The 14,712-nt window shown below is 41.3% G+C and overlaps 1 long non-coding RNA gene across 1 annotated transcript in view; it reads right to left on the reverse strand.

The window, feature by feature from the left end:
- Positions 1 to 558: 558 nt before the first annotated feature.
- The window catches only part of LOC134515561 (uncharacterized), a 60,128-nt gene continuing 45,974 nt past the window's right edge, over positions 559 to 14,712 (reverse strand). Inside the window, exons 5-6 of the long non-coding RNA XR_010071054.1 lie at positions 6,331 to 6,440; positions 559 to 683 (exon numbers count right to left, since the gene is read on the reverse strand). This is a non-coding gene — a long non-coding RNA (uncharacterized LOC134515561). The remainder of the gene's footprint in view (positions 684 to 6,330; positions 6,441 to 14,712) is intronic.

The following is a 14,712-nucleotide window of genomic DNA, read 5'->3' on the forward strand; positions in this document are numbered from 1 at the left end:
TGCAAGTCAGGAGTAAAGGGAACGCAAGGTGAGGATCAGAGCCCAAAGCTCCATGAAATTGAATTTTCTGAAACAAATATGCAAATATATTTTGACACTGTAGCTCCAAAGGTGTTCAGTGTAAAAACCTCAATTATTTGGCTACTGGAAGAACAAAAAATATATTTAAAATGGAAAAAAAAAAGCGGTTGGTATTTGAGAAGCTTCAGAGGTATCTATATTTCTACTTTGCAACTTCTTGACCAGTTTTTGCAATGTTCTCCCCTTATATTTGTATTTCCTATGGAGAGTTTGTGGCAATCATAAATGGGCACGACCAGGTTTTTCACATGGTGATTATCAATTCATTGTTCAACATTACAAAACACACTTAAAATTACTGAAAAAGAAAGAAGAAAATGATTTGTTAATAAAACCAGTCTTATCTTCATGATTTCCCCATGCATTTCCAGAGAGTCACAAAGAGTGCTAGACCTTGAAGGGGAAGGATTCAAGGGAGTGAAAACTTTCTGGCTTTGGAATGAACTAACGTTTTTGATGCTGTACAATCATTCTTACCTCTCTTTGCAGCCTTTGGGGAGTCACAATCCATCCAGGAGAATCAATTATTGAAGGCAACAGTAAGAGCCTTGTGCTACCATTCGTGTCATGTCACTGTCTTCTGTCGGAGAACACAAGTGGGTCTGAAACCAAAGCAGACACGTAGTGTGAATGAACTGCAAAAAACCAGAATATTTCAAAATCTGGAAGACTAGTTAACACCAATGTCCTGCTCAGAGTATTACACACCACAGAAACTGGTTGAGGAAAGAATGTTTCTATATACAATACACTCAGGCTCCCACTATCACTTAATCCCTCTTCCATCTATGCCAAATTCCAGCTGCAGTCCGTACTCGCCTCCAAAGAACCAGAGCTAATAGTAAAGTAACAGTTGTATCTATTGGCTCCTTCGCCAGCATTTCACAACAGATATCATATGATTAGGTGTTAAGTGGGACTATTTGCACTTTTGCTTATGGCACATATAATTATGTAATTCTGTGTAATGCCAAAATGACTGCTTAAGTAGCAGCTGCACAAAACAGAGATACTGGTTGGACAGCACAGAAAATACAATCTTAAATAAAACCAGCACAGTAAAAAATACACACATACATATATATGTATTTAGATACCTTCAGGGCTATCTAACGTGGAATGTTTTTACAAAAAGATCGCATCAATGGTTCTTAAGCAGGACTCTGCCTCTCTTCTTGCCTATGAAAGTTTTGCCAGTGCCAGTCCCAGAGTCCTTACAATAAAAAATGTGGTTTCACAGATCCTTAAAATGTCGTGGATGAAACTCTTGGAGTTCATGATCTCATCCATCAGCTGTTGCTGGTGTTTGTCACGGAGCAGGCTGGCACTAGATGGCTCCGGCAGTGTTTTAGGTGAGGTGGTGTAGCACATGTTTGTGCACTGAGTTTGCCAATGCCTTAAAGCTCTGTCTGCAAAGAACCTTACAAGCAGCACGATGGATGTAGACAAACCATATACAGACACCCTCTGTAGAGTTCCTCCTGGGGAATTAAATGAGTAACTGTCCCTGCTGTAAAAAATATGGAGGAAGGTACTTTTAACTTACTTTTATTATTTTTCAGAGGTGTCTCCTAAGTTCATGGCACAGTAACAGAGCTTCCATGAGCTCTGATTAAAGTAATCCCAAAGCATCAAGGTTGGTTAGAAACGCTGTTATATTTTAAAATACATCCTTCTAACCATATGGGTAAGGTGGTGGCAGTGGTAGGAATGCACCACAGAGGTGCTCTATGGAGGTCAAAAGGAGATCACCATTTGTTTAATTTAAATAAATCAATTTGTTAAACAAGGAGCTGCTGAGATTATACAGTTAGAGGGTGGAGAGCAAAGAAAGATAATTATTTTTGTTTGCATAAATCATTTTCTTATTACTTGGGGATCAGAGTGGTATCGTTTGGGTTCGAGAAAAGAGGGCAAAAGAAGATAAGTATATCAATTTGCTGATCAGGGTTACATGGGATTTTGCTGCTGGGGCCGGAGAAAGGAAAGAAGATCATTATTTTTATTTAAATAAATCAATTTGTTGTGATCAGGGATCACACGGGGTTGTGCCGTTTGCAAGGAAGGCATAGGAAATTCTCCTTTATGGATAGTTAGTTGTAGAACAAATGTTCGGGCACTACTCTATCAAATGGAAAAAGGACAAAAAACTTCAAGACCACAGAGCTGGATTTCTGTTTCTGTTTTTTTGAAAGACCCTGTCTTTGGCACGTTGTATTGGTCTTCAGTTTGAGTTGAAACAATAGCCGTTACACTTTTAACACTCTGAATCAGGATTATATACATGCATGTGTGTGTATGCGTATATAAACCATGTATATAGATAATGAGATTGAGAGATAGCCAAATAGCAGCTAACAGGGCCTGATCCTGCCAAAGCCCGTGTACTTTGAGGCAGTGCCTGCTGCAACTACTGGAAAAACTCCGATCGCCTTCCCAGGATGTAGGATCAGTCCTCCAGTGGGGAATATTCATTTAAATCAATGGCCATTCTGTGCACATACACTTCAAGGGCCTGATATTTGTTGCTTCTTTTCTGAGGCAATTAATGAAGCTCTGTGTGTAATTTTAAAGGCCCTTCATGAACTAACTGGAAATCTACAGCACTGAACATCAGTGGACTCATATCCAAAACTAATAGCTTCAGTATCACTGCCAAAAATTGACTAAGCTCTCTTTGTGCCTGCAAATGGGGTTCTGTAGGCAGTATCCTTCTATCTGCCTTCAAGGGATAATCTCCTCTTACAAATAAAACAATTGTTTCATTTGCTTATTGCAATGGTTGAATGAGGCTGCAGAAAATGCATCTCGCTGGTTTTGAATGTTCCCAAGTCAATCGAGCGAGGATTTGGGGAGTGGGGTTGCTTTCAATTAACATGTGTTGCTATTTGCAAAACTAGTTTAAAAAAACGTATTTTCACAGGTTTGGATGTGACTGATGCAAAGTAATAAGCAAACCATTCCTCTCGCTATACCCAATTAAAAAAATGGCTTAAATGTAGCGTACAAGTATAAATCTGTATCTGCAGGATCAAGGTGTCCGATACATTACCTTGGAGTAAAAAGAAGGAATAGTCTAGTTAGCTCTTTAACAAACGAAACAATGTTTAAGTAATTACAGAAAATAGTGGGCCCCAACCGTGCCTTGGAGGCTTTCAGAGCCAATGGCGTAGTCCAGGGGATGAATTTGCGTTTGTAACAAGAATGATAAATCTAACTAAACATCTTTATTTTTACAGTACCTTAAAGAAGCATTTTTATTTAGTGCAGTCATATATCTCCACATTATTTTGAAGTATGCTTCTTTATTGCTTTTACATCTTCAGAATTGCCTGAGGAAAGCATCCTTTTCTCCCTGTGTTTCATTGTTGTTACCCTTGTAGACTATAACATGCACAAACTTGATTATGATTAATTGAGGGCTCTGGCAAATTATGGTTTTATTCCTTTCCATCTAAGTCTTCCATCTGCTCAAGGGGAAGAAAAAAAAAAAAGGAAATTTTACGTTTATAAGGACACTCAGGGCTTTCTGGGTAAATCATCAGAACAACTTGTTCAGCAGTAATGGCTACAAGTGAAGAAAGTCTTCCTTCGCTCTTACATCATCGACCCATTAACGCATCTCCATCCTACAAGTAAGGCTGAGAGACGACGACAACTGGTCAAACCGCATTTGATCCAAAATCTTGCTGCAGAGCTGGAGTTGCAAACTGAATCCAACCAGTTTAGAATATTGCTCAATTAGATCCTACCGCCAAAGAACCACTTAAAGCAGCTAAGTACTAAGTCGGTAAATATAAACACCTGTGTCCTTCGGCATAATGCATGTAACGTCAGGCATGCTATTTATAAGAGGCTCTGTTGAAGTTCTTACCCAAGGTGATGCAGCTGCATATACCAGCCCATTAAGGCTGGTGTACCACATCAGATAAGGCCTTTCCTCCAGGGTTTATGATTCAGGTATAAATGCTTGCCAGCCCCTGGAAACTGGCAAATGAGGTTGCACTTGGCAGTCTGGGGTTTTCTTAATAGGATGAATGACAGAAGCAAGAAGTCATGTTTAACTTGTACAAATGGGAGGAGGAAAAGGCAGGGCTTTTTCATTTAAAGACGGCCTTGTTCTCCAGCCTTGTTAGCGCATGGCACAGAGTGGCCCCTTTGGCTGATGAGAAAGCAAAATTATGAGGAATTTGCTCCTCTGAGACCACAGAGTTGAAATAACAGAACGCCAAACAATTTTAGCAATCAGAATGCAGATACAAAATCGGTCTTTAAAAGGCTGGTCTGGACAGCTGGTGGCATGGGGACAGGGGCTGCAAATTCATGACAAGGTCAACATCAGCGGCGTTTTTCTTGCTCAGCCAATAATGTGAACCGAGCTGCTGGCCTTGGTCCAGGCCTCTGTGACTAACACTCCAAATGACTAACACCACACCACTCTTCTTGAACCACCACGGGAGAAGGCAGGTTAAATCTGCAGACCTTACGCTGAAGTGAACGGCGGAGCTCTGGTGTGATCTGTTACTGTAAATCAGCTGTAAAGGTGGGGAGTCCAGCAGGAGGGATAATAATCATCATCAAAGACAAGCATAAATGTGGGTCTGATTGCCTGCAAAGATGACATCTGACGACTAGCAGGGAAGTTACTGCAGTGTTCCTGCACACAGGTGGACAGAGTTGAGGCTGACTAAGTGCCAAAACACAAGGAGTCTGTGGTTCACCTGAACCAAACTAGATTTAGAGGTAGATACAGAAGCTGCACTTCCTCTGCCAACATTTGCAAAAGATCCTTGTCAAAGATGTATTGACAGCAATGCTGCAAAACCTCTCAGCAGCACACTAAAGATTAAATTCTCTGGTAGCCTCGCAGCAGACGAAGAAACCACTTTCTGTAACAGACGTAGGTTTTTGTAGCAAAACCAATTCTGTGGAAAGGGCAATATGGATCAAGCGTCCTCCATGGCAGAGTGAACAACGTGCAGAGCAACAGATAAACGCCACACGGCCCACTCTACAGGAAACATCACCAGCAGACACTGCTTAGCAAGAAGGGATGTTCTATTTATCAAGTCCAAAAGGGTTTTATCCCCAGTTGAGCCTCCCTAGATCTCGGTCAAGTCATTTCAGCCTTCTGGTTTCCAGGCTCACAAAACGGAGAGGCTGCATTTACCCACCACTGCACAGGGATCTTGGTAAGAATGATCCAGCAGAGAATAAACTTTTCCAGGGATACATATGGCCTTTTCCTGCTGTAATGCCACAGCTGGGCTAGAAGTGAGGGGTGTCTGATGACTTCACCCCTCCCAGAAGCAATCCACACACGTCCAGGCCCGAGCAAGACATCACATGGAAGATCTGGTGAGTAAACGAATCTGGTGACAAAGCTACTGGAATCTGTGGTCAGAAACCCCTGGAAACGTTGTCCCAGCTTGCTATGGGGACTACTACAACAGGAGCGTCCTGCTGCAGTCCTCCTCCCCTCCCTGTGCTCACACATCAGGTCTACACAAGGGCACAAGAGTTAATTCGGTCTTCTGTGGGAAGCTCTGCATGAAGCCTCTTTAATTGGGCTTTGTGCGAGTGTGTGAATCTCATCCTGATACTTCCAGGGCACTCAGGGAAACATTAGAATGGCAGCACAGCAGAAATGGAAAACGCGTTATCATTCATTGGCAGCAAATAATTTATTCGATATCCGCCATCCCTTTTTTTTTTTTTCCTGCTGTCTGTGTTTGTGATTGTATGTGAAATTAATTTCTGAAGAGTTTAGCTAATAATTATTGGTGAGAAGATCCTGTCAGTCTCTCAAGATAAACAAGAAATGGTTCCGGCTGACACAGATTGCATGTCACATGACTATCCTATTTTTCTGATTTAATAAATATTAATCTTTCTGCCTTTTGGGAGCATTGTGCAATATTTTTTTTATCTTCTGATTTGACATGGGAAATGGCTGGTACATGCCAAAACTACTCCTGATATATAAAAAGGCAAATTTTCCTTATTTCATTTCAAGACGAGACATTTTTCAAATTAAAATTAATATGCACACAGATTGTATCTTCTCTTACACAAATCTACGCAACATGCTGTTTAGGGTGTGCCTTTTTTCCTAACCGCGAATTCTTCTAACATCAGATAAACGAGATTTATTGTCATATTCCCATTTTATCTTCTAAATTTTGCCTAGTGGGAAAGCGTAAAGGAGACAGGTGACCCCCCAAAAAAAACTGCAGAAAATGATCTTACATCAAGGCACTTGGCAGAAACTCGGATCATCTCTTGGGAGTTGCCAACCTTGCTGAAGATCTTCCTCACTGCCTTGAGCAAAGTCCTTTCTTCGTGCCTCAGTTTCCGAGCTGTAAAGCGAAAGGGACAGGAAGGTGTAATAGTTCTTTCCCTTGCTCCTTCTGTCTTATTCCTACCGCAAACTCTCCAAGGCACGTCTGATTATGCATTTAGCAGATGGGGGCTCCAAACTCAGCTGGAGCCTTTAGGCATTACTAGAGTATAAATAACAATAATGATGATGGAGTGTTAAAATAGATGGAACTTGTTCTTTGTTCTCCCTAATGTGAATCAAACTGTGGCTGGACTTATATTTAACACCACCGGCGAGTTTATTTATGAGAGGATTTATCAGAAGTGGTTGGGTTTAATTTCCTCTAATTCACACTGTATGAAAAATGGCAACTGTCTGATTTTAATCTATAACCCGATGATAGGGCTTCCCAGAAATAACAAAAATACCACATTCGAGGTATCCAAACAGTTCCCGCAGGAGTGCAGGATTGCGCCTGCTGCCTCACACCTCTGCTCCATCCCCTCCCTGCCTCCTCTCTTCCAACCATATCTGCAAAGGCCAAAATCGCCGAAGCAGTAGATAAATTATTAACGGTGATAAAAAGAATTTCAGGAGTTCAAGTGCCTCCCTCGGCACGTTGATTCACAGAAAGAAAGAGTTAATCTTTTGTTCTTAGACCGGCCTTTTTGTTTTTTAACCAAGGGGATACGTGTTTGTTAAGCTGCCTTTTCTAAGGTGGAAGGAGGAGGGAGAGGTTGTGAAAAAACACTGTCCTTTTCAAATGGAATAAATGCATGAAGTTAAATATAAACGTGCCTTGACAAGCTCACAGATTATCGCGGGGTAAAAAATAATAATATAAAAAAGACGGAATTCCTTTTCAAACCAACAGGAGAAAGATTCCAAAAGCGGGGCAATCAATACCACCCTGTGATCAACAGGAAACGCTAGGAATAACTGTATATCATGTGTGGCTTCAAATTTACAACCAGGACATATAATCTCATTGTAAGAAGGGAGTCAAGTTCAAGAACTTAGCCTCTACAGTAAAGCTCTCATTTTAACTAAAGAAGCTGAGGTCGACGGCCTCTCAAATGAAACAGATAAGGCGACATAGGGTTCTTGTCAGAAACAAATGTTATGTCTCTCCCTACTGAAAAGCTTAAAGATATTATCAGCAAAAGCCTAGTTGGGCCTGAAATGGGTCCCAGAGAAGTAATATTAACCAGGCTCCTGGCAGATCATTTATTTATCTCAAGCTAAATTCAATAAAGAGAGCCATATATAAGTGAGGGAAAATAATGCAGCTGCTAGTAATTTATCATTGGATGGAAAGTCATTGTTATCCTTATCTCTCCAATGATGTTCTATTTCCAACTGGTAATGAATTATGGGGCTTGCCACATCTTTACTATGTGACAGGTCAACACTACCTCATGGGTACTGTACTGTATTTATGCAATCGATAGAGAGTTTGCTGAGAAAATATTGGCAACCATTTTGTGAAAGTGACCCCGAGCTGCGTGGCCTTATGATCGCTGCTGGTGGTCAGTGGCTAGAAGAGCGTTTCTATACTCCTTTAAAACAACCATTTCACTGAACGCTTTAGAAGTATTTTTCACTTTGCTCTTTATAAAGCCAAGCATGTGAAGTGAACCACCGGATTGTTAATTATAAAGCATTCTGCTCGTTTAAGCTGGCTCAGCCGCCAAAGGGATCTTTTCTGTTCCTTTGTTCCACTTATTAGAGGGATTTATTAAATCAAACTTCAGTAGAGACTTATCCAAAATTATTTGTGCCCGTGGTGTCTGGGGCACAGCAGAGGCATGAAGAGCAGAGGTTTGGCCAGGCTGCTGCTGAGATGGAAGGGCAGGCTAACGAGCAGCACCCGGGGCCCCACAGAGCTCCCAAATTCCACACGGAGTTTTAAGGTGGAAGCCACGCAACTCAACACCGCCTTCACCTTCCTCAAATCCACACCGAGGGACCCTCCCAGCACGAGCCCTGCAAGAGAGGCAGGGAAAACCAGTGCTAGCAGATGGGTGGCTTCAGGAGGAAGAGCCCTGCTGTAGGGACACTGGGCAAGGGTACGGTTTCCGGAGTAGTCCCTTCTCTGGAGCTGCTCTCCCATCCCCGAACCAATTATGTCCATGTCTCCTCTCTGCTCTACTTCTCCCCATTGGGTTCAGCTTTCATTATTCACAAGAAGGGCTCATGTGGCCAGGAAAGTTTGGATTTATACTGAAAAAACAGAAATACGCTTTTTAAATTTTATAGGCGGGGGTGTGTGTGTGTGTATATATCACAAATGACTTAAAAATTTGGATTTTGAAAAACACCTTTCAAAAACAACAAAGAAAATTTCCAAAAACATATTTTTTCAGGAAAAAAACAATTAGAATAAGCAGCCTTTTGTCACTAAAAGTTAGCAAAGGAAAAAAAAACCAACACAACCACCTTTTTGGCCCAGACCTCATTTCTAGATTAGCCCACTTGTTCTTCATGCCAGTTAGTTCAACGCCTCCCCTTGAGCCACTTTCTCCATTGAAATTCATGTGACTGAGACGACCCATTTGTGGCCACAGATTGTTTCAACAACTGAACAATCCAGAAAATCCCATTTTGATTTTTTTTGTTTTCTTTTGTTTTGTTTTATTGGGGGGGAAGGAGGGGTGGCAGGTTGTGGGAGGGTTTGGGGGTGGGTTTTTTGTGGCTTTTTGTTAGGTAGAAAAATACATCTCCCTCAAGGCAGAGTAGGGACATATATTTAAAAACAACACTTTCACTGAAGAGAAGCAGCAGCCAGCCACGGTGATGGTAAAAGTCACTGATTGCAATAACACATGGATTTTTAGCCATGCAAGGGGATGTCCAGATGAGTGGGGTCAGGACGCTGAACCCGCAGACCTTTCTAAAAGAGCACAACAGGACAGGATCGTACCTGCGTGACATCCAAATGAGGAAACGAGAGGAAAAGTAAAGCTGTCTTTTCCCATTATTGTGGGAAAAGGAAATTTGGACACCCTGGCCAGCTAAGGTTCACTTAAATAATGCATTAGGTGACCTAAATGATAATAACTAAGGTGGCTAAGATTAACTCAGATCAAAAGCAAACGCAGATAGCTCTATCCATTGTTAAATAACGAGTGTGCTTCCTGGTCACAGAGACATACTGTGCCTTCTGGCATGCATGCATGCGTTAATACGTCTCTTTGGCTCCGTATGTTTAGGAAAGTCTTAGTAATGGAAAAACAAGGGTGTTGTAGGTGAAGGCTGAAGTCCTTTGGCAGAGCAACGTGTGCAAGAGCTTGACCAGAGCCTGCTGGATTGTACTTTGGTCGAGCCTGTGATAGCAGTCTGTCAACTCCGCGAGCATTAACACTCATTCACAAGATTCAGAAAGTCAATGAGAGCATTACCATATCCTGGAGTAAATAATGTCGTTTCCCCACGTACCGACAGATATAAATTCCATATGGTTTGGCTACACCAGAAAGGGTCTTGCCCAGATCACATTAACATATGAAAGCCCCGATACTTTCATAATCAATTAACTGAAGGGGTCATCTAGCTGATGCCAGGAAGATCTTGCCTTTCTTTTAGTAGTTGAGAAAGTATGATGGATTTTTATAATTTCAACATGTAAATAGCAAAAAATAAAAAATCTAGGTGTCATAACTCATATAAACCAAGATAATCCAGAGAAATATACCCCTTGAAATCAACTATTGACTTCTGAGTCTACCATAACCAGCAAGGAGTCTGCTACTTGTCAGATACTCTTTCTCAAGTAGTTTCAAACACACTGTCAAACTTGTGTACAGCTTCTATCTCCCAGGCCTTCTACTCACATACCAAACACTCCATTCACTTTTTAATTTCCATTGTTTGCAGTCCTATCCCAAAATTTTTAAAATTAAAAACCAAAAAAACCCTAAAATATCGACTTAAAACTACTTAGGTTTACAGAGGTACAGTCTGGTAAGAATGATGTATGTGTTTAATAATATGTTCCCTGGCTAATAAAATACTAGATTATTTTTGGACTACAGAATTTAAATGGAAGGAAGTTTAACCATTAGGAACCTGTTTACTATTACCAAGAGAATAGCCAGTTGGCAGGTCAATAGCTATCAGCAGAAATAAAGAACCACAGCAGCCACCTGTGCTTTAGGCTTGTCCCTGTTAGGAAAAAAAAAATAAATGAAAGGGCAAAAACCAAGAAGCAAAGCTAGAGCATGCTGGGTTTTTTTTCAGCTTAAAATTAAAAAATAGAGGCCGTTGCTCTGGGACTACTGATTTCAGAGTTCAGTGCAAATGATAGCCAGCTCTTCCAGGCTTTTAAGATAAAAAAATGGGCAGTAAATACCTGCACTGAACTTTCTCTCTAGATAAACAATTGAACGTGAAGCATGTTGAAATATCTCAGACGGGTTCTTCGTGGCACGAGGATTAGCTGTGAAAGGAAGTGTGCATGCAGGGACGTTTCCCCTTCCTGTGGGAATAGTCCCACCGCTGAGCCAGTTGGAGATTGGCCATTTGGAGTTGAAAAGGCCAGTAGACACCTGTGTCAAGTGCATCCTTCCTTTACCAGATGGAAATAATTGGAGCCTTGAGAAAGTGCTCACTTATTGTCATTTGAACGGGTCAGAGAGAATCACACCTGCAGAAGAGCTGCAGTGTGTATCTCACGGACCAATGCACACCGGGTAGAATCACGGTCCCAGTACGTCAATTGGACTTTTGTGGTGGAACCTGAGGATGAGGCCATCTATTGCCACCAGTGAACATTTTCAGAGGCAGTGAAATCTCATTCCTAGATAATCTAAGATGTACATCAATCCTGAAATTAAATGCAAAGCAGAGGGATTTTCCCCTCTGATTTCTTACTTCCACATGAAGATTATTTTTCCCACTTTTAGCAGTCAGCTACAGTTAATATGCTTTTCTGTCCTAGAAGCTTCTTTATGTACATACGCATGTATGTATTATATTGGCATTTACATATCATTAAAAATGAATTAGCATCATGTACCAGGTGATTCAGATATTGTCTAATGTAAGCACAGAGAACAACTGCATTAGTAAATATAAACAACATTTTAAAAGCGAGTATCCTACATAACGTGTAAAATGCTCCTTATTAAAGACAGAGAAACGTTATAGTCCCAATACCAGCTAAACATTGAAATATTGGATGTTTCGGTGATGGATAAACCTACAAAGGATGTCATTTTTTTGTCTTTTATTTCTTGCCAATGAAACACCAAGACACTTGAATTCAGTTCAAGTTTGCATCGTCCAAAGATGTTCCATTTCTCAGAAGGAAAGAAATTTTCATTTAGTAAAAACTGGACTAAAAAAGCAGTGGAGATGCTTAAAATTACAAAGAAATCATTATAATTGATCCAGTCAGAAATGGGGGATGCTAATTTTTTCAGAACATTTCCTGTAATTACAAATTTTCTATAATTCTGTGATTTGATACAGGGGAAATTTAGGAAACCACTTGCTACTTGGCTTCCATTTTAAGGCCTCTGCATGTCGTACAGATGCAGTAGCAGCACCTGCAGAAGAACACTCTTGTGCTCCTGACCACCTCACGGTGAGGGTTCCTGAAGGTTTGTTGAAGTCAAATGGCACCCGGCCAGTTTTATACCAGTTATCCCATTCACAAGTTCATAGTGGCTTAACAGCTGTTACAGATATTAATGGCTAATCAATTGCTATTGATGCAATTATTCTTCTCATCCACCAGCAAAGTCTTAAATAAAGGGGCAAATATTAACTTAGGCTCCAACTGATAAGGTTTTCTTCACCGTGCTTGTATACTATTGGCTTCCCTTCTGAACTTTGATAAGATGTTTACTGAGTAGTAAAAAAAAAAAAAAAGGAAGAAAGAACTAAGTAGAATGATTGCTGCTATGGGCAACCTTTATTTCATTATCACAGAACCTTAACCTGGACCTGTCTAGCATTGCATAATGTTTTGGTACCCTGTCCCCAGTTCGTACACTTGAAAGATGACTAGCAGTGAGAGCATAGGCTTGTTCTCTCGGCTGAGAGCCAGCATGCCACCCAAGGAGCCCTTCAACATGGCCTGTGACCAAAGGAAACTCTTCCACAACGGTCCCAGTTACCAAGCAAGGCAAAAGATGATGTTGCCAGCAGTTTGCTGGTTGCCAAAACACTATTGGCAAAGGGCTCAGCAAAGGTTGAGAACACCGCTCTACAGCTCGTGCCACATGTTCCCCTAAGGAGCAAACACGCACAAGGCGAGGCATGAAATCTGAATATTGGGACATCATTTATCACCACAGAAATGAGCGCAATGGTCTCCATGAACTTTCAGATGGACAAGCTCCCAGGGGTTTGACTGGCTAACAAGGCGACAGGTCTAATTAGGCAGAGGTTGACTGCAGCACACCCAACACAGATGAAGACACTCTCTCAGCACATGCGATACGCAATTTTTTCTTTGAAAGCAACGTGTCAACTTTCAGTTCTGTGTTGGCTTGCTAAACGACATCAAATTTCTTCAACTTCACTATTGCCCAGAATCAAGCCTCCAAGTATATAAGTAAAGAAACACTTTAACTGCCAGAAAAAGTATGTTTTTGTGTAACATATAGGAACTTCACTGCAAATATTTTAAAGAAAAAGCTCCAGCTCTCAGGGCGTCTTGTTTTAATGTGCCATTTCTTTGAAATTCTGAAAATACTTGTGTACTGATTTGTAAATGTATCAATATATGCAATTCTTAGTCTCATCTGGGGTAATACAGGGTTTGTGGAGGGAGACACCATTACATTTTGCTTCCTCTTCTTGTACAATCTAAATTCTATAAGCCAGATAATTGATCTGTGAGAACAAGCCGGGATGAGTGATAAACTATCCAGGGCAAACCCCCTGTCACTTGCGTTTTTAAATCAAGGTTGAATGTATTTCTAAACTATGTGTTCTAGCTTTACCACAAGCTCGATGCAAGAATCACTAAGCAAAATCCTCTGGCTTATGGGAGTCAGCCAAGATGATTATAACGGTTCCTGATGGCCTTAAAAATCAGTAATATAGGTGAAACAGAAACTATGGCTGAAATTCATCCACGTGCAAAGCCGTCTGATAAAACTTTGAACAGAATTTCAGCCAAAGTGCTTAGAAAGTCTTAGGCCACCCTGCACCCAGTGAGATTTTCAGGAAAAGCCCCCTGAACTACACATGGAGAAGAGGAGCTATGTCAATCCTTATTAAGGTTTTGTTTTGCATACTGTGAGAGGAAATAAAAAGCATTGCCTTCTGCCCCAGGGTTGCCGCTGGAAGAGAAAGACCAGCTGGGACCTCTTGTGGAATGCAAAGGAAGCTTAACATTTATCTGCTTTTGCTCTCGTTGGTATTTGTTGGAGGGGAACTTAAAATGTGCATTTCCAAGAGAAAAAAAACGCAAACCTCTAAGGAAGCTCTTTTGACCTATCAGCAAGTTTTGGAAGGGCTGGAGTCAGCAGTGGCTTTGCTACGTATCCTCTGGGCTCACAGAATAGCCAGTCTGTGGTGAATAATGCGAAGGCGCCAGCGTAGGAGGACACGCACCTTGCAGCCTGCTACCTGAGAAACTCTGGTCTGTGAACCCAGTAACTTCTGCATTTCAATAACGCCTATTGGAGAATAAAATTTATCAAGGGAAATGCTGACTCCACAACTCACTAACATAAATCATCTGTTGAAGGGCAAACCACATGAAATTGCCTTGAGATTTGGAGCAGTTTGGGAAGCACATGATTTTAGCATACTGCCTTTGGCCAAGGCTTATTCCTGCCTCCCGCGAGGGGCAGGTGCCCACTGCTCCTCCCGCACGAATGCACAACCCGGGTCAGCGGGCAGAAACTGGACGCAAACACATTCACACCAACTGTACGTGGCTATTAGTAAACACACAGGTTCCACCATAAAGGGATTATATGACTCTTTCCTGGCGTCTGGAATGTGCATTATGTTACCAAACAAAGCAAATTATGCAAAGATAGGCCCAGAGGCAGAATAACCATGATCCGCTCCTACTTGTGAATACTGGGCAAATACTAACTAGCCACAATTAATTACCTGCCTCTGCTCGTTTTGTTAAATGATCAAAGTAATACATCCACTGGTTGCACATAAATGTGACTATTTGTACAAAATCTCATTTATACAGTAGCGGTGCAGGGCCGGATCCTGCAGGATTTGCCATTACTCACATGCAAGTCGCCTTATTGAGGGAATTGCTTCTAATTACTTAGCAGCAGGACTGCAGGACATAGCCTGACTTCTGCAATATTAAGGTGATAAGGATA

The sequence above is a fragment of the Chroicocephalus ridibundus genome, chromosome 4, assembly GCF_963924245.1.
Source record: "Chroicocephalus ridibundus chromosome 4, bChrRid1.1, whole genome shotgun sequence".
Classification (NCBI taxonomy): domain Eukaryota; kingdom Metazoa; phylum Chordata; class Aves; order Charadriiformes; family Laridae; genus Chroicocephalus; species Chroicocephalus ridibundus.